Raw genomic sequence first — 25,390 nt, 5'->3', positions numbered from 1 at the left:
TGATGGTCCTTAGTTTCATTCATTGGACATTAGTTTAGTTTGTTCTCTGCATTTTGTCTTAGTCTTTTTTACGTTCCCCCTTGTGTGTCTAGTTGGTTTGATCAGCCACTATATATGTTCCCTTGTGTTTGCAATGAGGAAGGTCAGTTTAATTATGTTGCTTTGTCTGTTCAGTTGTCCGCTGTTACATTTAAAAACTTGACTTAACTTTGTTGCTTTGACCTCTTTTAAGGGCCCATTTTTGCCCATTTACACATTTTGAAAAATAAATTTAAATATTTTTGATAAAATTGTTTGCTGCCTTCTACTGCTCGGTCCACCACAGACCTCCTCGATTGTGTGTTCACGACCATATTCTTCGGTTAAAAGAGTTGCTTCTTCCTCCATTGATTTAAAGCAGCATTTAACCTTCTAAAAAGCCTTAGATTGGTGACTTTACGTTGATGGAACAGAACAAGCCCATTTTTAGTGGTCAGGTTACAATCAAACTTTTCTGGTGTCTTTAAAATGGTTGTTTCTCATCTCTTTAGTCAAAAGTTTGAAAATCTTGAACTTGCTTTAGATTTATTTGTGAAATAAATGTGCTCCAAGCTTCAGACTGAGAACTTTGAAATTTAACGGCAACATTTTCATGTTTTTTCTTTCTCCCCTAACTGGCAGTTTCAATTAACGATCAGAGGATTGGCAACACACAGAGAAGAAGGTGCGATGTGGAGGGGGGTAGGAAGGCATCTGATTGTGTGCAGCTGCAAGAATAAACAACCGTCCTCTCGGGGGATTTCTTCAAACTGCTCATGTTCTTTTAGTATTAGATAAAGAAGGCATTGAATTTAAATGTGCAGGAGTCAGCGTTTATACACACAAGTCTGCATCTAAAAAAAGCAATAATTTCAGCTCAAGACACATTAAAAATCAATGTCATGCCCTGGTGATGAACATGAATACACCTAAAATGTAAATGGACGGTAAACTAAGATTTGCTTGTTTTTGATTGTTTTGATCTGTTTGCAGATGATTATTAAACTAATTTCTTTCAGTTCATTGATCTCAGAAGAGAGACTTGTCACAATTTTTATGTGTTTAACTAAATATATAACAATATATTACATTTTCCAAATGGTAGGTAATAACATTTTTCTAGTTTCTGTGGTATAAAGGTAAAACGCATTTTTTTTTTCTAATCTGAAATGATTTTATTTATACTTGGCATGTCTTTTTTGGGGGAACCTCATCATAAAATCCCCGGCTGTTGCTATCCAAGTAGGCCACCGGGAGGTGTTACAGTTGTATAAAGTGGTTTATTTCTTGGCACAAACAAATCAATGACAACAATTCATAAACAAGGCTGCTGTACTGCTTAGAAGCATGTTTGAAAATCCAATTTTTGACTGTACAGTTAAATTCAGTTTTTTCATTCAGAAACAAATATTTATATAACTAATACCAAGTGGGAGTGGATGCAGTTTACTTTGACATGCACAAAAATGTGGTGGAGCTTTGGTAGGTTTGTCTAATGTCACAAAAGACAACTTGAACAAAACTTGGAAATAAATAAAATTTGCCCAAAAAAACCCGATTTTATTAAAGTAAACTTTAACTGGCTAGGAGCCGGCTTAAATAGGTCAGGTTATGTGGTTTCTGTATTTAAAATAAATAGAGTAAACATAGTTATGTGCTTGTGACAGCATGGAGTAGAAGACAAATGTGTCATTTATATATATAGATAGATGGAGAGAGAGGGAGAGCGAGAGTTTACTTACAGAGTTACAAAGCAGGAATAGTCCAACATCTGCTTAATGTAAATTTCTCCCAACAGGTAACTGTTTCTACAAAAGAAGAAGACTGTAAAGCTGCTTTCACACCGTACACAATTCGCATTGCAAATTTCGAGTCGAGCGCCCCTCTTTCGCAGTTCAGCGGATCCTCTGCTCGCTGCCTGTCCAAAAAAGTCTACATAAGCTTGACGCCCCCGCCGCATGTGGGAGGAGCTACCAGTTTGTGTTTATAGCCTGATCGGTACAAAGAGAGGTGTCTGTGTTTATCTCACTTACAATCCACGGAAGCTTGGAGGATGTTAAGAGATCAGGTTTATTTAGTTTGAATTTAATTCCATTTTTTATTTTATTTTATTGATATTGTCCAATATTACAACACAGTAGTCTTAATGGGTTTCACTAATAATGAATTAAATGCATGTAATTTTAATGTATTAAAAACAAAATCAGTTATAAAATACAATAGCTGATTTCTAAACTAGAGTACACAGACTAAGCTAAACTGGACATCGCTGCCCTTAGACCCTCCTTCTCCACAAGAGAGGAGCTCTAAAAAACCATCAGTAATCATGCCTCCATGTCCGGTTCATGAGATCATTCAGAGTCTCTCCCGGTACAGCGAGTTTAACTCCCACTGCTGTGTGACGTCCGTTTCAGCAGTATTTTGTTCTCTTTCTGACTGAGTTTGAAGGTTCCTGCATTAGCCAGAGGGGATAAAATCAAAACAGGAATAAAATTAATGGGACCTTTTTTATTGTTACTATCGTTTCAATGAAAATGAAAAAAATGACAATTCATCATAAAGTTCAGGAAGCCCTGTCAGGCTGCCTTCCCATCCCAGCTCACCGCCCGGGAGCCGGCATAGTGATCACGATTGCTCCAACCTCATGGGCCCTGCGACAGAAGGGTGCTTTCACCAGACAGTAGCCAGGAAGGGCTCTAGGGGATTAAGAAAATGGATTGAAGTTCAGTAGAACGATCGGATTGATCCACCATATTGGATGTGTATTCTACCCACTGATGGAGACACTAAAAACGTCCCATGTTCAAAAATTAGTCCCTAATTGGTTGATGCGATGTGGCGACCTTGCCAGAGTTCAGATTTTTCAAAACTTGGCTCACCCTGGCCCGCCGCTCAAATCACGCTGCTGCCAGACCGCTGCGCTGGTCACTCAAAACCGCAGGACCTCAGATCACGTCTGTATCATTGACGTCCGCGAAAGAGAAATCTCAAAACACTAAGACAATCACACCTTGGCTAATGGAATGTGACACGGGATCAATTTTGTTCAGATAAGTCAATGGGACCCTAAACTGGTCATTTTCAATTGAAGTTTGACAACAGAATTAAAAAAAAATCAATTAAAAGTATGTTAAGGTTTTCTGAACTGATTTATAAAATAATGCTTTTCTGAGGGTCTACATGATAAACATATCCTTAAACCAGCCCATTATGACCTCTACAGTCTGTAACTGAAGACATGATTCTGTTCATCACATCACTTGTCTTTGCTGTTTAGATAAAGTTTTGTCACATCCCAACTTTGAACAACTTTTACATTCTTATTTATAGACGACTGATATAGACTTGCTTGATGATTATGAATGTGGCTCGCTGTGGGTCACCCATGCATAAAGATGTAATAAAATTCCATCAAGTGCAGAAGTGAGCTCGGGAGGAGAATGTGACATGCAGGTAATAGAAAATGAGGAAAGGCGCTTGGCAGCTAAACTTGATCTCCACAGAGATGAAAGCAGTCATCATATTTTTACTGATCACACCTTCACCTCAGACTACCCATCTGTGAGGAAGCGCTTTTATGTTTGATGACTTGTGCATCTTTAAAAGATCCCCCGAAGAGTGCCGTTTAAACCGTCCTGTAACAAAAACATCTTCGCGCAGACATGAGCTGTCGGAAGCTCTTTGGAGAGACCTCACCGAAAGCGCAGGAGAATAAAATTAGTCTTCCAGTGTCTCCATTTTTAAATACTCTGAAGGGGCCGTCCATAATGCAGTTTTCTAGTACTTATCTTCTCCTGAATCCAGCTGCCCGGCTCCCTTCAAGTGTGGGCTTTATTGCACTTTCAGCATCGGAGACTGGAGCAGGAAAAAGTTTCTCGCTAATGTCTTAACCTAGTCATGGATCTCCATGGGCATCACCGCAGTCTCTTCATTATCTGATGTCGACCAACATTCCAGTGATGAGAAAATAAAGTCTTGATAAGTGTAACCTCCGGTCAGAATAGCAAGAGTTTATGGAGGAATCTTCTAGCTTCTTGTATATTTTGAGGTATTCACAATAAATGTATTAACTTAATGTGTTTATTCCAAAAGGTGAAGCAATAGCTTAAGTAACATTTGTTAAAGACCCACTGCATTGAAAATTGTGTTCTTGTGGCATTTTTCTCATGATAGAAAACGCATAATTAATACAAAAAAAATAATATTCAATCTGCGTTTCTGAGTATTTCTTCATTCAAATAGTTCTGAATCATAAAAAAATTAATGTTTAAAAAGAGTATATTTACAACAAAGACATTACCGCTGATAGTTTCGATATTGTTTGCCATTTTTTGTTGCATTGCTAATTGGGATAGTGAGGAGCTAGAGGGAGAGAGAGAGTAAACAAAGAGAACATGGGGAATGTGCACAAGTTTATTCTGCACCAACAGTCCCGCCCACAACTCAATGGCAAAGTTCTTATGAACTATTAACGCTCTGCAGAAACTGGAAAACAACACCATTTTTTTTTTTTCATTTGGACTAAAAACAGCATTATTGTAATCAAAAGACCACTGGGAACACTTTTAACAATAAATCAAAAGATGATTGGAGTGGGAGTTTAAATCCATATCTTGGTTCATGTTGCCATTGATCTTCATTTTAGTCGGCAGATGCTTTTCTACATTTAAGGAGAGACAACAGAGTGCCGGCTTAAGAGCAACCCAGACGAATGCAAAACCCAAAGCAAACAAAGAAAGAGATTAGCAGATCTGTTTAACCTCAGGGCAGGAGGCTGTAGTATTCAACGCGAGTTTGTTTAGCCATACACACTCCTCTGACTTCCTCTTGTCGTCTCCCTCTGTGGAACAGTTTGTCCTGACAGTGCCTCAAAGCATTTGAGAGACTAATTACATTTATTTTTCTTTATTGTTCATTTTAATCTCAGTGAACAAGGTGTTTTAATAAATTGTTCTCAAAAGAATTCAACACATTTTTTTTTCTTTCTAAGTCTTGCAAATTGTGAAACGGTCTCTGAGCTACTGCACAGAAATGCATATATTTAGTGTAGGAAGTTATTCTGAGCAGTAGACTGTGCCATGTGAAGGATCTCCCTTAAACTTTTAACACCAGAGCCGTCACCGGAGACAGCAAAAGATCCCACGCCCTTTGAACCACTGTAACTGTTCAATAGTCTACGCGATGAACGTAGATTTTAACACGAAGAAAAGCAGCGTTCGTCTGCAACAAAATCAACTGGCTCACGCTGGTTGGATAAATAGTTTTGCATTTCAGTGAGATTTGTGACATTTGTCTGAGCGGTTGAAGAGTTACGGTGATCAAAAGAATGACAACACTGGAGCTAAAGCTTAAGTCACAATTGCCCTTATTAGTGCCTACAGGCTGTCCTAAGGGGATAAATGGGCAAACCTGCACAGGGCATGCTGGGGGGCCACTGAAATATCAAGCTCATACAGCGCTTGGTGAACCCGTAGAAAGAAAATGTTCATGCACATTTTATACTACGGGCATGCTCCAGGCAACAGGTTGTACTTAACACTTTGTGTACAATGTGTTACACTACATTCACACCCCCTTTGACAACACATATATAAGGAAACATTTTCAATGACAAGTCTATGTAAATGGGTGTAAATGTGCGCTTCGGGTTTGAACGTTTAAACTCTGGCATTCACGTCAAGTTTTTTAGACCGTTTTTGGGCTCTTTGTACAAAGGTGCGGCAATGGAACATGTGTTGAAAACCAGGCCAAACCAGGTCAGACTTTCATGGGTCTTAGATTTCATAGTGACATATGGATGACGCCTCTTCTAATTCACGGAAATACGGTTTTATCGAGACAGTTGTTCTCACTTACCAGAAGAAGCGCTCCCTGCTATGCAGAAACTGAATTTTGAATGTTTCACACACGCAGATAATAAAGTTGCAGAGACAGTGACTCCATGTTTATTACTATATTTAGAAAATACCTGTTTTATGACGCTTGTCATTTTATTTAACTTTATTTATCTGTCATACCTTAAAAGGTCAGACGCGGCTTGAGTTAATGTCCAGTTGTTAACATCCAAATAGACCTAAAAAGGAAATTATTCTTTACAAAGTTTAAACCAGCCACAATATAATAACTGTCTTCCCTTGCACCCCTTGTTCATCTTTTGACCTAATATTTATTTACAGAAAACATGTCTTGTTATGCTCCAAATTTCCCTATTTGCTATTGGAATTGTATGCATATGCATGCCTATACCATATTTAGTCCTCTGCTAATTGTACAGTCAACATTTTCTATACTTTGCATTTTCTCCCCTTTTAGATGAGGTAAACATTTTTCTCCTCTCTCTCTCACCCAGTAAATCTCGACTTGCTGACAGGATCTTTCAGGTTGTCAGCGTTTTGTGGTCAACCTCTAGAAATCCAGAACTGCTTTTTTTTTCCAGCATACATCTTCTGTCATTGCCAAAGAGTTGCTGCTCTGGATGCTCCTCAAAGACGGCAGCGATGCAAATTGAGGTTTGAGTTCACTGGCAGAACTTATGGAATCTGATTCAAGATGTCAAAATGCTGAGTAGTTGGACAAACGTGTCACTTCGCTAACATCCAGAGAACCTACGTACGAGCTGAAGCAAAGTCAAGGTAAATAAAAAAAACAAAATCTGCGATTTTGTCAAAGAAACCCCCCAAAAAACTGGTTATTTTGACATTTTTTGAACTAAAAAATTGATTTAGCATGAATGCAAGCTCTCACAAATGATAGGTAGTAACCGCTAATTCTTCTACACTATTATTTTATAACACCCATTTTAAGTTATTTTAACTGTCTCAACCAGGTCAAACTGTGCTGTTTAAGATGGGATAAGAGAGCAAATATAGGCAAAATAGATGTTTTTCAATAAAAGCTATTTAAATGAGGCTAAATTTAAACATAAATGTCAGGAAATTCAACAGTCTTTTTTCTTTTGACAAAATGACTATTCTAACAGTCATTTAGTTTGTCTAGCTTTTAAACACTTTAAGCGGAAATCATATTTTTGGCATCATATTTTACAAAGAAATTATTTTGACTGGAAAAAAAAAAAAATCACATTCTGAGGTTCAGCCAAAAACATTTCCTGAATGAGTGAGGATTAGATGAATTCATCTGCGCTTTGATTGGAACAATACCATTAAACATGACTGACTGGAGCTTTTGTTTGCTGCCAGTGTGGGTTTTAATCACACATGTCTGGAATACGTGTCAGCTCTGGAAAGGCTTAGGCTTCTTTTGTGCAGTAACACAAAAAGAAATATAATCAAATTCAAAAATCTTTTTTTTTTTCATAAACACAGCAGGCCTTTTTTCTGCCATGAAGACAGAGCAGGACGAGCTAAGGAGAGAATTTAGGTTAAATATATTTGTTTTATCTAGAACCCTGGTAATTTGATGGCTTTTCATTTGTCATTTTAGTTTGTTTTGCTTCGTCATGGAATTGGACTTTGTTGAGATTTTCCATCAGGTTTCAGAGCAGTTGCAGATACTGCCTGACCACCATAATCCTATTTCTGAATTATGAGTAATACTTTCAGGAAGTGGCCCATTACCTTGATGTGATTTCAGAGCTTTCTCAAATTGAATCTTTAAATCCATTAGAGGATGTTTGTATTCCTCTGGGAATCACAGATATTCTTTCTGTTTGACAGGAATGACAGCTGCAAATGCAGGAAAACACAAATCATCACCTCAAGGTTTTTCTTTTACATTCAAAGTATGAATATATGGAAACATTGATGAATGCCATGGATCAAAATCTGCTATGCTGGATTTTAATACGGTTAATACCAGCATCACATCGCTTTGGCTAGGACGTTTTGGCTAACTTAAGCGAGATGTAGCTTCATTATTTTTTAAGTTTAAATGGAAACAAACGTAAACATATCTGACAAAAGAGAAATAGGCAGCAATACATTGTTTAGAAATAAAACACCCACTGATTTTCATTGATCAACACTCTTCACAAGTGGACATAGTTAGAAATAGGTTTTTCAGGTGGGTGGGAGTACAGCGCTTTCTTGTTTATCGCAAAGGTTACGATCTAAAAATAACCTGCGATAGGTGAAATCCATGAAGTAGGATTACAGATGTTTTAATACTGTAAAACTCCTTACTGTAAAAACTTTTCTAAGACAGACGAGTTTATTTAAACTCTCAAAGTTCAAACCATCATAAAAAAAGTGAGTCCGTTATTATAAGGATGAAAACAAAGATAAGCAGGATCAAAATTTGTGTACATTTTTGCAAACTAAAAGGATTCAACAGATAAAGCGCAGAAGCGATTGAGTGACACGGTCTACAGCCAATCAGGATGGAATGTGCTTTACAAAAGCATGCAGAATTGCACTAAAAGAAAAATTAGCTACACAATAATAAAGGACTACTGTAAAAGACTTCAACATTTCCCCCATAAAGTTCCAGAGTAACGTCTGAATTTTCATTTTGTGCAGATTTTTCCCAATATTGCAGCTTATTATAAATAAATAAAAAAATCGTTCTGAAACTTTTCTCTACTTTCAAATATTTAGACTTTTTCTTAATTTAAAATATTCTCAAATTTCTGATTAATCCATTTTCCTCCAATAAATCAAACTTTAATCTGGATTTGGGCCATTTTCCTGACATTTCCACATAATTCTAAGAAAATAATGAAAAATGCCTTCACACAAGTCATGAAAACCTTTTAAATGCATTGTTAGGCATGGCAGTGGACGGATGATAATTTGAGGTTTATTTTCTGCAGTCTTTAAGTCCACTATGTTGCTCTTAGTTGGTGTTGTTGTTCTTCTTTTACCAAATACTAAGACTAATGAACTTTTGAAATTTACTTTAACAATTTAAATCAGGTTTTTCATTCAGGCTTAGCTTCAGCAACAGAAAAAGTTTGGACATTGCAGCCAGAACTGTGAGCAAACCAATGATGTTTAGCTTTTCCTTTTTTTGCAGGTTGTTTAGGTTTTGTAAAAAAACAAATAAAAAAAAGATTAACATTTAAATAAGCAAAGCCATAAATATGTGCATTTTGTTATTCAAATTGAACAAAAGATTAAACTGGAAAACGCATTTTGCAAAATACAATGTGTACATTTTTACAGGCTTTCAATCCTCTCATAAATCCCTCCGCGCATCATCTTTCAATCCCATTCCTTTCCTGCGGCCTGCTTCAGACAAAAAAAACAGGATTTCTTTAGAACTGATTATTTAACATTTTTTAATTTTCATTTTTGCATTATGTTTTATCTCGGCCCAACAGCACGGCTCTGCCCTGTCATAGCCAGCTTTGCCAGGCGACTGAAATCCTGGAGTGCAGGTATGAAAAGCAATGGAGTGGTGAAGGGACTCCTTCGCTCCTGCACTCCACTGATAACTTTAACATTTGACCGTGCACTTTGTTCATGCAGCTGGTTTTATGAAAGCCTGTGGTGATGCTTCCCTCCAAACAGATTGACGTATTTGTTCTGACAAATGACTGTTTGAAAGGGGAGCAAACTCTGAAGAAAAGTAGATGGGGCGCCATGTCAGACCTTTTTAGTTTTCTAAAATCAGAAGACTGTCTTTTTGTTACTTTGCTCTAAAGAAATTGAACCATGCATGGCAAATGCTCATTGAATTCCAAACAAGACGTGCGTTCCATTCAGCCATATGGGCAGGTATGAGAGCACTTTTTCAGACAGTCAGCAGTTTGTGGTCTTTTCAGACTCAGGTGAGAACAACAGCATTCTAGGCCCTCAAATAGCTTTATAATGAATTAGTCATGCTTGGAAATGAAAACTTCTAGTGTCAGCTGGATGGCAGCCGGACCTGCTTGGTCTGTAGCTACAAGGAGGAAAAAGATGGAGTGCTCGCATGCTGATTTTGTAACTAGGTCATTGGTCACCCTTCCGCCCTTCATGCTCCCTTTTTCCCCATTTCCACCTCTCCGAGCTGTAAGTCTGTTACTATTCGTTGGCAGTCTTGTTTATCAGCTCCTTTCATCATGCAGAAAGAAAATAGGGAATAATAAACACAGTTTTTTTCCAAATAGAAACTTCATGTTTGGTCTTTTTTTTTCTCTTCTCATTTTGGATGCAACCAATGAATCATGTCACTAGTTTCTGTTTTCACTGTGCAGCCATTTTCCAAATAGATTCCCAGAGAATAATGGCACTAACACATCATCAGCTGGGCAGCGAAGCCTGTCAAAATGGATGTGCCTTCATCCCAAAACAATAAAAGTACCTCACGAGGGGGCCTGTTGATGTTTAGACGCTGACAAGCGGGGCAGGTGTATTTTCGACTGTGAGCTGTCTGGACAGCTTAATCAATCGCCATGTTTTGGTGGCCACTGGGCATGCTCAGTCAGGCGCAAAGATGAAAAATGAATCAGCTTGTATTTAAAAAACTAAATATATTTCCTTAGAAACTATCATGCCATGGACAGTTAAAAATAGAGGTGCTACGATTAATCAACGTAAGAAGACACTCCATAAATTGGAAAAATGGATGACATAAGTAGTAGAAAAATTGACAGCAATCTTGAGCTCTCATTGTTTTATGAGAGTAAACAACAAGAAACTCAACAATTTTCTATTTCTCTATTTCATGACCTCCAAAATGAATAATTTCCACAACAAGAAATCTTGGAAAATTATGTAAATTGAATTAACCATTAGAAAATGGTTTCAACATGACATAAATCCATAATCGATTTTGGAAAATACCATTTGGACTGAGACACAGGTTTACGTAAAAACGACCAAGTGTCATCACAGCGGACAACACACATATGATGCAGCCAAAAAGGATCAGTCCATCATATTTATAAATAAAGTTTGATCATTCCAGTCCAGTGTGAGGAAACCCTTTGAGTTCAGCAAAGACATGTGACCATACAGAGTGCTAGAATGTTCTAATAATGTTCCCTTTGGATTATTTTGATGTGGAAAGACAACAGTGGGCGGAATTCTAGGAAACTAAGATGTGAATGGATTTCACATTCATTCTTGTTTACTTGTTTGTTTGTACACATATTTAAGTTACACTTGATAATCATATAAGAAAAACAAGGAATCTGGAAAACTTCACCTGCACTGTTCAGTACCAGGTATTTCTCTCTGAGTCACACTAGTTGAATTGTCAGCTAAAGATGTCATGAATCTAATATTGACTATGAATCGTATTGTCAATCACAAATTATGATATGAATTGAATCGTTACACCCCAAGTGAACAATGGCCGATCTCGTGTCTTGAACTGGGCTGCACTGGCGTTCAGGTCTTAAAAGTCTTCTAAGCCTTTCAGAGTAAACTGTTACTATATATAATAAAATATTGCCTTTGGCACACTTAAGAATGAATGTTTTACGAAATAAAATAACTTCTGACTGGTAAATGAAAAGCTAAGAGAATATTCTTATGAACTGTTGCATTTATTATAGAACTAAGAATTGTCTTGCTGGTTTTCAGGTTTTATTGGGTTTTTTATGGGCATGTCTGATGAGTGGGCTCTTCTTTGGGAAGGCTGAACAAACTCCTAAATCTCTCACACCCTAAAACACATTTTCCTTACTTAGAAGACATTATCTTACGCAAAAAAAAACTATTGTTGTCTCTGCAGATTAGATGCAAGATGAACCCTTTCTTCTCAGATTCGATGCTAAACTGAAAGCGTTTTGTCAATCCCCGTTAGATTTGTGGAGAATGTGTGTGTGTTTGCCTTGGGCCGGTGCTGGCAGTGCAGATTCTTCCTGGAAGGGGCTGTTCCGCCCCTTCCATACATATGAACATGGGGACCCAATCATCTGCAATTGGGAGGGGCTGGTGCTCAGACAGCAGGGTTTCAGAGGAATGCTCAGAGATGAACGAATGGATCAAAATATCGCTTTGGGGTTATTTTCTTGACGATTGAACATTATAATACACTTATAAGTTAAAAAAAAAAAAAGCAGATTTTGCATGATATAGGCCCTTTAAACGCAAAGAATTTCATCTGATGTGTGATTTCTTTTTTTTTTTTTTTGAGAAAACCCCCCGGCAAAATGCATTTGAGATATTGCCTCTTGATTATCCCTACTTCGCATTCTGGCATTTTACCTGAAGGAACTGCATGGTTAAGCACATCACTTGAATTGAAAAGACCTGAAAGGTTTCCTGCTCAAAAGAATTATAGATGATCAAGGAGCATGTCTTAAATGGAAATTGATTGACTTGGCCATGTTACACCTGGTCTCATAACATTTCACATCCATCTTGCAGCATTTCTCAATAAGTAGCTCCACAGGAGTAAGAACCTTTTCACTCTGCTGTCTTTCTGTGGGGAAAATTGTGTGGTTGAAACCGTGTTGCCGCAGCAGATCCAAGTTATTACTTCAAAGAGGCAGGGTGGGGATGATCTTTGCATGACGGATGTGGCTTTCTTGGCCGTGGATGCCGAGGAACGAGCAGAACCTCATATCAAGGTTTCATGCTTCATTGCCCTGTTGCAGCTACAGGCACAGACTACAATCATTTGAGGGCAAAAAAGCAAAAAAAAAAAAAAAAACACTTGATCCCTGGTGTCTCTTTTCTGTAGCAACTTTTATTACATCTGTTTTCAGACTTCTCCACTCAATCTGCCATCTGTACTTGAGCGCATTTCTGATGTGTCCCATCAAGGTATACAGCGAACGCCTGTTTCATCAAAGTATCAACAAGAAGCTGCATGCACCGTGCAACTGCACTTTGAGAAAAAGACACTATTTCAAACTGCATAGTTGCATGCATTGATGAGCCCTTGTGTGAACACAAAGAAGATTGGGTTTACTTTTATTGATGTAAATAAATGAGCTGGAGAACAAACCTCTAAATGTGTTTGCATCTGTGTCATCTTATAAATTTTCCTGTCGAAACATGGAGCTCTTGAGAGGCTGTGGATACTCAGTCCCACCTCAGAGTCATTTTCACCTGATACTGTTTGTGGGTTGGAAAAATGCTACTCCATAAGACTGTTTTTGTTTTATTTGTGGATGTGGGAAAGAGTTATGTTAAAAAATACATCTCACTGCAATCGGTAACTATACAAGTGGTAATGGTTGCTGGTGCAAGAACCGAAACCGTTAACTGCTTAACACCAGAGATGTCGCCAGTGACTCCTAAACAACACAAGTTCTTTGACAAGGCAAAGATAGAACAATCAACCTATGATGGGAAGTTTGCAGGTTTGTTTCCTGCCTTGCCTGTCCATGTGTTGAAGTGTCCTTGGGCAAGACACTGATCCCTGCATTACTCCTGGTGGTCACAGGCTGGTGCCAGAGTCGCCATCAGTGTGTGAATTGTGTTTGTGCAAATGGGCGAGTAGGACTGTGAAACCCTTAAGGCCTTCAAGGAGGGTAGAAAAACACTACAGAAGTATAGGCCATTTACCATTCCGTAACTGTTTACGCGATGGATGTCAATCAGCTGATTCTGACGCCAAAAAAAATGGCTTTTCATATCAGTTTTACATTACAGCGTTGCAATAATAAGGTAAAGAGGTTTTCTTGCTGTAGCAACCACTCAACTCCCAAAGACTGCATAAACCCTTTCCTACTGTAAAGAGTTGCATATCAGTGCAAGGCTGCTTTTGCCCACTTACGCATCAGCTAGAGTTGCATTTGTTGCTTAAACAATGGATAAAATGTGTCCCATACATTAGACATCCTTCATGCTCAAAACCAAAGGCAGCAAATATGTGTTTTTGTGTGTTTTACCTGTTATTACAGTGATTCTGTTCGGCTCTGAGCTCATTGAAAGCACAGATGACCTGCTCCTCATTACTGAGGTTGAACATCTTCTGTTTCAACACAAACAGAACACCAGGCTACCTGGTTCCCCATCAAAAATCAGCTTATAGGGAATGTTTTTAATGGTTTCATTACTCCTGGGCTGCAGATTGATACCAAAGCCTGAAATGTTTACTGATGCACAGAGGGAAACTATTTAAAATGTAGAAAAATGTTTGACTGAGTTAAAAATAGGCTTCATTAGTCATCTTTAAGGTACACTAAACTTAAAAACCATGCTTGGCATAAGCTTTGTTCACACATTTAGCTACTGTTTAATGAAAAGATACCTTTAGGATGTGGGACCATCCTTTCCTAAAATCCAAATTTGATTATGCTTGACCAGACTTATTAATTTTGTTTTTATTAAATTAAGACAACCAGACTTTGTGCACAAACACGATGCATATCTACATTTGTGTTTGTCCTATGAACAGGATTTCAAACAGGCCTAATTTAGTTTCATGTCATTGAAATAGATTAGACATTTAGCTACAGGAACATGAGTGGGCAAAGATGACAGAGACTGTCTCTGTGATGGAGGGAAGCCATGCACGGCTGCTCTTCGGGCTCCACAAAGACTACAGCTGACAGGAGAAACGCGGGAACAGCAGACACGGGGAAACTACCCTTCTCTGCACATGTGCGTCAACCCGGGTCACGGGCACACTGATCCCCGCTGAGCACACTGCCGGACAGACATATGCACACACCTTTTCATGAAGAGAGCACGTCTCTGCCTGTCAAAGCCGACCAAGGGGGTCATGGGAAGTCAGAATGGTGGAGCAGGAGCAGCCAGATAGCTCGTCAATGATGCTGACAAGCAGATGGATGGGCCAATACTGCACTTCAGAGACCCACTGCTCTACTTTCTAGATAATTACCACGTACTATTGCACTTGGACATCCCCCCAAAAGCTCACACTGGTTTAAAATTTACGAGAAGCACATCAGGAACCTAGAAAATCCCTGATTTGTAAAATCTTTTTTTTTATATATATATTTTGTTCCTCACTTCTGAGCTCTACCAGAAAAAACATTTTTGCTACTTATTGGTTTTGGTTCAGTGAAGCAAACATTAATTTGTCACTGATGTGTGACTTGAAGCCGAATTCTATCCTAAAGTCAACATACCCACAGTATTTGCGGGGCAGCAGCTTCGTTACCGAGGCCCGCCCGCCCGCCACGGTGAACCAGACCATTACCGCTCTGGAGATGGAGGCCGAGCGCGGGGAGATGGAAAGATGAGAGGAGCAGGGATGTAGGATAAGCAGAATGATAAAGTAGGGAGCTGGAATGAAGGATGATGGCACGGGGACTAAGGGAGAGATGAGGTGACCAAATAAATCACTGGCCAACAGATAATTGGACGAGCTACACTCAGGGGATTGTTGCAGCAACGCGAAAAGTGACACCATGATTTGCAATTAACTGCAAGAGGAGGAATGGGGATTTAGTTCCCTTTGGATTAATTCTCAGCATTTGATATCTGACAAGATGGTTACTGCAGTGAATCTGTTGGGGCTTCATGACACATTATCTTTATTTAACTAATGGCATCCCTTCTTTGAGAGGTAAATTCTCCAGTGTGACAACTAAATCAGTAGGGGGACAGAGCGTCCAGCCTTCTGATGACAGTTTTTTTTTTTCCTGCACTTTGCATCACGATGCAATGGACAAACAGCGTCTAAGAACATGCACCTGCATGCTTAACAATTGACAGTTATGATTGCAAAGGCAGTATTTTGAGAAATTGATTCATTTTGATAACTGTAATATTAAAATTTTCATGTAGGAACTGTAAGCAACTTGAATTCTTGTTTTAAGATTTTAACCCTTTATATCTTTAGCTTTAGCTCCAGTGTTGACTTTTTTTCAAATGCAGTAACAATTCAACTGTTTACTCAATTAATGACTACCAAGGGATTCAGAAGTGGAGAAAAGCGCCTTCTATTACACTTAACATCAGTGTTTTTCAACCTTTTTTTGAGCCATGGCACACTTTAACCTTGACAAAAATCCCGCAGCACACCAGCATCCAAAAATTAAAAAAAAAGGAGAAACTCATAGTCTGTATTGATCTACAGCCCCAAAGCAATCTCACGTGCATTTTTGTGATAATTGTGGCAGAAAAAGCTTGAAGTTGCAGCTGTTTTTTTTATAAAAGTTGTAATAAAAGTTAAGTTAAAAGATTTAAAAACTGTTTGATGTGTGTTTGTTGCGGTTTCAAGACGTTTAACAAGGACGACCCATTGTGCGCTGAGACGCTGTCACTTTAACCCAATGCATCATGGGAGATGTGGTGCAAACAGCCGCCAAACGCAGAAAGACTAGCATCTCTGGGCTTCATTGTTTTGTTCACTTGTTCCACGGTCTGACACCAGATTCTGTGGAAAGCTACACCGCTGAAGACGAGCTTAAGCTGGTATTTTTGTTGGAACTGAAAGACTTTATGATCTAAATCGGAACAAGGAAGTGAAGACTTTAACCACTTCTGATTGGTCAGACTGATGACGTATGATTGAGCCTCCAAGAATGATTGGTGGAGACAGTTAAAGGGGCGGGACTTTTCCGAATACAGCTGTAGCCGCGGTTAAATCGCAGTACCGTCATTCTTATCAAAATGTCTTTAATAGAATCAAATAAACACAAAGAAAATATTATTTTACGATCTTTCATATTCCTAACTACTCAGTGTTTTATCAGAGCCTGTTTGGATGAACACAGAGCTGATATCCTGGAGATGGAAAATGTTTCAAGATCAGTTAATGAGGGCAATTTCCCACGGCACACTAGTGTACCCCGGCACACTGGTTGAAAAACACTGCTTTACATGAGTAAAGAGTTGCCTATCAGTGCAAAGCAAAGTCAAGCTGCTTTTTCTCAACATCAGAACGAGCTGATTCACATTGATCGCGTAAATGGTTGAAGATATACCGTCGGTCAGTGAGCGTGTTTTACTTAGGCACCACATGTGTCGTATCTGGTGGTAAAGGGTTAACAGAATCCATTGATGTCATAATAAATTGAAACAGATTATTACTTTTCCTTTTAATCCAGCATTTATGTCTCAGATGTTGTCACGTCAAAAATTCATACCCTTTTATTTTTGTTTCTTTGGGGTTTTTTTGCACTGACAATCCACAATGGATTACTCAATGAACAAATGTGCATGTGTGTTTTTAAAAGTCTGGAACCACACAAAAACACTATGTTTTTAGTGGGTTTTTTTATTAAGGGGGGAACTTTTCGTGCATGTATTTATCTATTGGCATGCAGTGGGCTTTCTGTTTTCTCAACCTGACTTTATAAAAAAACTCTATTATTCAGCTGTTTTCTGATGCAGAGGTCCCAAAATCCCTTTTGGTAAAAGAAGTTCATTTCATAATTCTTCTATCCAAAGAATTACTAAGACAAAGATTCAATCTGGACGATTACAAATCTGATTTCTGTGATTGCAATATTGAAATGATTGATTGCTTTTCTTTTATTGTCTTTATTTTAAAACTTTCTAGGAAGACCTATAAAAATGGTTATCAACCAAATCATTTCTACCCCACAAAAAATTTATTTTACTATCCATGGTAAATGGTAAATGGCGTATACTTATATAGCGCCTTTCTTCCTTCAAGGACAAAGCGCTTTACAGTCACAGACCCATTCACCCAGTCACACACACATTCACTCACACATTCACACACTGGTGGTGGCTCCGCTGCCAAACACAGGCGCCTGCCTACCACCAGAGGCAAGGTGGGGTTCAGTGTCTTGCCCAAGGACACTTTGACTCATGGGCGTGCAAGGCGGGAATTGAACCTGCAATATTACGATCATGGGTCGACCGCTCTACCGCTGCACCACGGCCGCCCCACCCCACCATCCATAACCTCCTTATTCTCAGCAGCACAAAACCCAATTTTCCAGATTTTAGTGGACATTTACCTCTTTAGTTTGAAACTAATTAATATCAAAAACTTGATGTTTATGAATATTTTAAAACACTTATAGAGGACTAATGTCTTGGTCTGCCCCCCTCCTTTTTGTATCATATGTATTTTTTTTCTTCATTTATGTTTTTTTTGCCTATATTACCGTTGGATGGTGAATGCACAATTTTATGTATTTTTACTCGCATTTGATATGTAACTGTTACTGATTCAAGCACCTTTTTTTTGTTTGGGGTGCTGTTTTGAAGGATTTTATGCCTTGAAGTTGTTTTGTAAACAAAGTTTAAATCTTTTTTTTTTTTTTCCCCGAGGTGGAAACTTTCGCAAATTTATCTAATTCATTTTTTCCCCTCAAGTTATAACTAAAGTTGTTCCTTCTCCAGAACAAGCAAGGGGTTTGTGTGCAAAAGTACAACAAACACAATGATCATGTTGCACATGTCTTATAGTTTTTTTCTCCGAATACTACCTTATGCCTGCAAAGCTGATCAAACAGGCATGTTTTTTCTGGCAGTCTTATTTTTGGACATGAGCTTATTTGGGTTAAATTTGGAATATTGATGTGCGTATAAACATAGTCAATAAAAGAGCTCAACTTCTCTCCCATATAAATGACTGTTATTATAACAACCTATTATTTCTTGAAAGCCGTTGTGGGTACCGGATGTTCTCGGGTTGCCGGATGTTCTCGGGGTCCTTCGGGGTCCTTCCAATGAGTTATATCACTAGAGGGGACATCACGTGGTTCCTCATGGGAGGAGAGCACCGCCATCTTGGTGAGGTCAAGTTTTGAAGACCAAACCACTTTTATAACATTTAATAAAGAGCTCTGTTTTTACTTTCAATCACTTCATTATATGAAAAAGAAGAATGGCTTGAAATTGCTTAGTTTTGTTCAGAAATACAAACTTCACGAGTACCCCTAACTTAACTAGTATTAAACTATTTAGATTTTTTCTATGTTCCTTTATTTTATTTTACTTATGTTTTTATTTATTTGTGTGTTATGTTCATTGTTTCTTTGTTTCCCCTCTATTTTTTATTTTCTATATTAATATGTTATGTTTGGCAATGGTGACTGATTTTCGAAGCAATATTCATTACATTGTTATTGTTCGTTGTTAACGTGAATGTCATTGTTAATGTATGATACAGCAATTGTCAATAAAGTTTTTAAAAAAACTTAGCGACGTTAACTCATTGGTCGTCGCAACTTACAGCCAATCAAATAGTGTGACGTCATCATTGGTTGAAGGACCCTGAAGGACCCCGAGAACATCCGGCAACCCGAGAACATCCGGTACCCACACCGTCAATGGCAATGTTGCAAAAAGAGATGTTTTACCACTGCAATTTAAAATGTCCATGTCAGGTAACTGAGACAGGAAAAAGTCTCCATAACTACCACGTCCTTGAAATCAAAGACCAACACTGCCGATGCGTCAGAAAAATACAGCTTGACAAGCAAACAACCGAGAAACTCTATTTGACAACAAAGTTTTGTATATATGTTAAACACGTTAAAAAAGTTCCTTGTTGACATGGCCTTATGCTTGCATGGAAGCCCTCATTTAGAAAACAAATACATGTTTTCTTTGTTAAACAAAGCTGAGACTAATGACCAGGACCAAGCCCGGTATAATGCTGGGATCTCGCCAAACGTACTTCACACATCAAAACTGATGCTCAATGTTTGGCTAAAAATGTGTTCATAACCTCCTGTCACATGTGGGAGGAGCTAACCGTCAAGTTTTGAGCTTCATCTCTATATGGTAGTACAGTATTAAAACAATAGAGTGATAAACTTATAAACTTGAAGAATAGGCATCTGACTTTTATTGCTTCTAAGATTTTTAAGCCCAAAATTAGAGACCCAATGTGCTGCTGTAGTGACTTTTTTTGGCCTAATTTTAATCGTATGTATCTACTTCAAACTGACCACAGTGTATTATCTCTAACTAGGACTTGCACAGCATTCTGTCAGAAAATGAAGGCAGTCATGACATTGGGCTTTCAACGAACTGGCTTGACCTTTTGAGCCACCATAAATGAACTAATCGTAGTGAAATCTTTTTCAGGATCTGAAAGCTCTGTCTTGTAGAAGCCATGGAAAAAAACTACTTTTTAAGATGTTCAATTAAATCCGCACCATCAACTTTCTTTAACAAGAATTTTTTATCCTTATGGATATGATAATGGTGAATGCAACATGATGTTGCTTTCATGGTTGCATGTATGCTATCATTTATTTATAAAGACATGTATTTGTTGGAAGAGGTTAATGCACTCAGAACCTGCTTATGACATAACAACAGGCACACCTGGCTGTTGATTTCTTAAAAAGGGTTCCACAAGTTCTTAAACAACAGATATCCAGAAAAGTCAAGTCTAGTTAGCATGTTGTATAAAAGGCCAATACAAAGGTTTAGACAGGCATCTTGCTAAATTAGGTCCATTAGTCAAAATGTCATGCTACGTCTGTCTTAAGGTGACCAAGACATTGTTGCTTGCCAGGTTAAGTCAAAGCGAAGTCATAGCACGATTGTAGTGTCACTTAAGCACCATTTCTAACTTGTAAGAAGTGCAGAATAAAGGAACTAACGGACCAAGATTGGGAAGTCCACGTGTCGCTACACCAAAATCATTTGGTTCAATCGACATAGCTTTGGAATTGATGTCTCATAGCATCTGACACAATCGCTCAAAGACAATCTGTAGGCGGTTACACAAGAGGAGCTACGCCCATGCTGCCCCGCCAATATTGAAGCAACGTCATCAACAAGCACAAATTCAGGGATGCAGGTCACATGTACAGCAATCTAATTTGATAATCATGATAATTTTCAATATTGTACAACAAACATGTAAACATACTGGACAATCAATAATTTTCATGAAAGGAACAAATAAATAAATGAATTGAAATGAAATAATGACAATTTATTATGGTAAAAAGATTAATGACGTATACTTATGTAGCTCTTTGCTGCTTTATTGGAAGGTCCAAAGCGCTTTACAGTCAAAGTCCTATTCATCCATGCACACACACACACACACACACAGTCACACTCAAATGGCAGCTCCGCTGCCAAACTCAAGCCAACCCATAACCACCATCAGCAATGTGGGGTTCAGCGTCTTTCCCAAGGACACTTCAACATATGGATGGGTGGGGCGGGAACCAAACCTGCGATCTTCCAATCAGAATTCGACTGCTCACCATGGCCGCCCAATATGTTCACAGGTGAATCAAGATCCCAGTTGTCCCACAGTGATAGATGAATCAATGCAGAAATGGACATCGTGCAGACTGTTGCATTGTTGAACATGGTCATCATGGTGGGGGATCTGTCATGTGATGGGCTAGTTTATTATATTTCTAACTAGCACAAACCAGGAGATTTTCTTTTTCATTTGATAGATACATTTAGGGGATTTCCCACCAAATATAAACCAGTCTAAGAATCAAAGTGTTTATTAGCACTTCTAACGATATACTGTGACCTTTACGATTGTCTTCCGTGTCTTTGAAAGCTTTCCCAAATCACTTTTCTGCTGGGCGAAGTCTAAATTACGCCGTCTAAATTTTCACCTATTTTAGAGACTGTCAGTTTTTTTTTTTTTTTTTTTAACTCTCATGCTTAACCAACTGAAGCTTAAAAAGCATTCGTTTTTGCTCGAAGCATCCCTCAGAAATGAGCGCTCTGCTTTAACCACGCTTGGAAGTATTGATTGGATTAGAAAACGGTGCAAAGCTGAGAGAACCAGGATGACCTTGTCTCCTGCACTCTTCCACTGATCGAAAAGCCGTACCTGCTTAGCACTGCTGCCACTTAAAGCTGTTAGATCATTCGTTAGAAACTCTGAAAGAAACACTCTGAAGTGATGTTCGCAGAGGAGTTGCAAAGTGATGAGTGAGCATGCGGTGGCAAACCACATCAAGTTGAGGCGGTGTGTTGGTTGCTCCTCTTTACCGCATTAATGCGCAAAATATTTCATTAAATCAGTCTTTAGTGTCAGATTAAGTAAACTGGTTGAAGTAAAACAAAATTTATCAAAATATAGAAAACTGATGACTTTTGACATTGAAAAGAACTTTTAACCGCTTGATGTCTGAATTTATTTTACAGGCATGAAAAAAAAGTGTTTTTTTTTCTTTCATGCTGATGCTAAAGTAAAGTAATTTTACACTTGTATGACCTGATACTATGGTAGGCTTTATTGTCATATTAATATTGATTATCTCAATCAGTCGTTTTTATCTTTCACCATATTTCATACAGTCGTACAATAAAATTCACTACATATCATATTCTGTATTTATATGTATGTGTATGTGACAAATAAAATTTTAATTTAAAATTAGAATTTATTTTTGGAGCCAAATTGGTTTGATGCATATTTGCATCAAATGGGTTAATGGGTTAAAAAAGCTTTTTTTGACGCTCTCAACAAAACCCCTCAAACCCCTCCCAAATCCTCCCTAAATTGACTTTGACAACTGTCAATGTGAAAGAAAGTGGACATTTTCTTTAGAGGCTGCAAATCCTAAAAACTGATTTTGTGACTAAAATATCTAGCTTACTGTTTTGTGAATGCTCCACAACACTGAACTTAAAAATAATTTTCTGCTTAATTATGGCAGAAATCCAATCTGTGACAGTTATTAAACAAGATGATTTGAGAGTAAGGTACAAAAATTGTTTTCAATATTTGTGACAGGTTGGAGAAAAATAAGTAAAACTTGTATTATTTTTTCCAGATGTCTAAAAATATTTTCATTTAGCGACAAATAAAGTAAATCTGGAACAGGACTGAGGATTTTCGGCTAAGGTTTACTTCTTAGTGTGTTTGTGATCCACGAAAAAAAATAATGCGAAGAATCATTATAATTATATCTGACTAAAACTTTATAAATCAAGGATAGAAAATGATAAAGGGAAAGGTTCAGTAGCACAACAGAGACAATGTTCATTTGCCAGAAATTCAACATTTAGTCTCCATTGTTCACATACTATATGCATTTCTGGCTTTACTTATGTGTACTTGTCTTAACTCTTTTTGGTAAAGTCTTAGTCATATCCACCTGTGTTGTGTGTTGTGTTGTGCTGCAGGGCTAGGCCTGTGGAGGGTCGTAGAGTAGAGTGACTGCATCTTTAAGGGGAGCACAGGTGTGTCTTGGAATTCCCCCGTGGCTCGTACAGCCACCTTAAGAGACATCATGAACAGGGACATTTTGCTGTTTTGAAAGATGTTTTTATTATGTAAAGCACTTTTTTTTCTTTAGAAAAAAATGGGCTTTATTAATAAAGTTTGATTTGATACATTTGAAAACATAACCTGCAGTCCACACAATACAGACTTAGAACTTTAAATTGTCTTTTCTTGTCTTTAGGCTTTTTACTTTTTATCTGATCGTACATGCTTTTTCTCTGTTCCTTTTTTGTTTGTGAGAGGGCTGTCAAAGAGGGCCATCAGAGAGTGTGAACACAGGGGCGTCAGGTGCCTTACAGTGAATCTATTCCTCAGCCTGTTTGTGTTCCACTGACACTGCGTAGTCTCTGGACTCTGTCAGCAGTCCTGTTCCTGTCAAGTCAAATAACCGCATTTCAGAAGGGCTTCTTGGTGTGACACTGTGAGGCAGCTCAACGGGAGGCCAAGGCCAAGAGAAGTGTTTAAAAAAAAAAAAAAAAAGAAAGAAAGTGGACTGAACTAGTGCGAAAGGCAACTGCAGAATGCAAAGAAGAAAACCTCACGAGTTCCATGGCACACAGGCATGCACAAGCTCAGACAATCTGAAAAGCACTCACTTTCCTTCTCGCTCGCGTTCCCTCCAAATGTCAAATCATTCACCTGGAAAGAATTACACAGACCTTCAGGGATCGTCTTTGAGAATATCAAACGAAACCAGGTCTATTTGCACAGTCTTGGATAAAGTACAATGTCCACCGACTTCTCAGAGTGAGGCCTGAAGGGAAGTGAGACATCCAGGTCTCAGATGACCGCTCACACTGCACTTAGCAAGTTTATGAATCTCAGGCTAAGCTTTTTTTCCCTCACCAACTTATGTTTATCTCCTGGTGACATATCACGACCCTGTTTTCTGTGAAAACCTTAGAAATAATACATGGTTGTAAAAATTGGTCAGTTTCAATGCTTTGTTAAAGAAACAAAAAACACAACTTTTTTAAAGGCCTTAAATAAATGATCAGGTAATAATTCTGCAGGAAAGCATTTTGGTAATCCTCTCTGCTTTGCTTAAAAAACCAAAAAAATGGAAAATTTTGCACTTTTTCCATCTTAAAACATCAGAAAATTACCCATTTGTATGAACATCTAAAAAACAATATTACATTACTGTCAAAATACATCGGTAATGTTCACCGCTTTGCCCAAGAAACCAAAAGCTGTCAATGGTGCCTTGGAAACCTGAAAAGAAATCTGGAACAAAAACTGCAAGAACAAGTGCCCTGGTCGTCTCTGCCTTGCCAAAACAACAAAAAATAAGAACATTCCTTTTGCAATAAAAGACCAATCAATGACGCATATAGTGCAAAAGCGATTCACGCAAATCGGCGTCCTCCACTTCTGCATTAAATGTCAAATTCGCTGCTGAGTAGAGGCAGACATTTTGGGATTCCCATGAGATGGGAATCGTCCGCCATTTATCACGGGACATTAAATTCTTACCGGATCGGAAACCAACCAACACAAACGATAACAAAAAAAGGAAAGGCAGAACTATTATGTTAGTTATCTGATAATATTACTACAATGCAACTCAATTGAAAAATAACTAGCGGTACATTACCCAGAAGGCATTGGTGTTCGTAGTCACGGTTTCCCCGCTAAAATATAAAGTGCAGCGATCATGTATTGATGGCAGCAATGGAGAGAATTACAACCTACTGTCATTGTTAGTCTAAGGAGGGCTGATAAAAACAAAAAGAAAATTATAAAGTATCATAAAGTTCAGGAGGAGAGCAACTGACAATGATTAGCTTCTCCTCTGACTTGGTTGTGGACTTCATCCATTAATTACACCATCCACATGTCACAGGCAAAAGTCAAGTTCCTGATTGGTTGAAGTATTGGTTCAAGTATTTGAAATTAATTTTTCTGCTCTGAAGAAAATGGGCTTACGCGTGAAAATCACACCACATTTGATGCTCGGAAGTCACCGCAGGACCTCTGATGGTGTCTGTACATTGGCTTCACATTGAAAGTGGACTTCCCTACGTTCTGTGCTTTAATGTGTATCTAGAAGTAGTACCACATGTAAAAACCCAGTAATTGTGTCTGCTATGCCCAAAACTGTTTGGCATCATTTAAAATCAGAAGAAAGAAAATCGAGAATTTCATCTGGAATAAATTTATCAAGAACATATATTCCAATAATCTCTGCTCTATCAGAATAATAAAAAACAAAAAAATTTGAGAAAATGTTTTGTTTTAAAAAACACACTAGTTGCATCTGGAAGTAATGTTTTCTTTTCGGAAACATCCTGAATTTTCCCTTTTCTCCCCAAGAACCCCCCCCCCCCCTTACAAAAAAATGAAAAAGTATTTCTGAAGCCATAGCATGTAAAACATGCAATCAAAGAAGACAGTGGTATTTACC

The 25,390-nt window shown here is 38.1% G+C and overlaps 1 protein-coding gene across 3 annotated transcripts in view; it reads right to left on the bottom strand.

Moving 5' to 3' along the window:
• The window catches only part of chrm2 (cholinergic receptor muscarinic 2), a 147,541-nt gene that overhangs the window by 114,521 nt on the left and 7,630 nt on the right, over nucleotides 1–25,390 (bottom strand). Inside the window, exon 2 of one of the 3 annotated variants that reach the window (XM_020714093.2) lies at nucleotides 23,580–23,622. The exons of the other annotated variants lie outside the window; for them this stretch is intronic. The gene's annotated coding sequence lies outside the window, so the exon portion shown is untranslated. The remainder of the gene's footprint in view (nucleotides 1–23,579; nucleotides 23,623–25,390) is intronic. 3 annotated transcript variants of the gene reach the window in all.

The sequence above is a fragment of the Oryzias latipes genome, chromosome 23 (genome assembly GCF_002234675.1).
Source record: "Oryzias latipes chromosome 23, ASM223467v1".
Taxonomy (NCBI): Eukaryota; Metazoa; Chordata; class Actinopteri; order Beloniformes; family Adrianichthyidae; genus Oryzias; species Oryzias latipes.
This window is presented reverse-complemented; position numbering and strand designations above follow the sequence as displayed.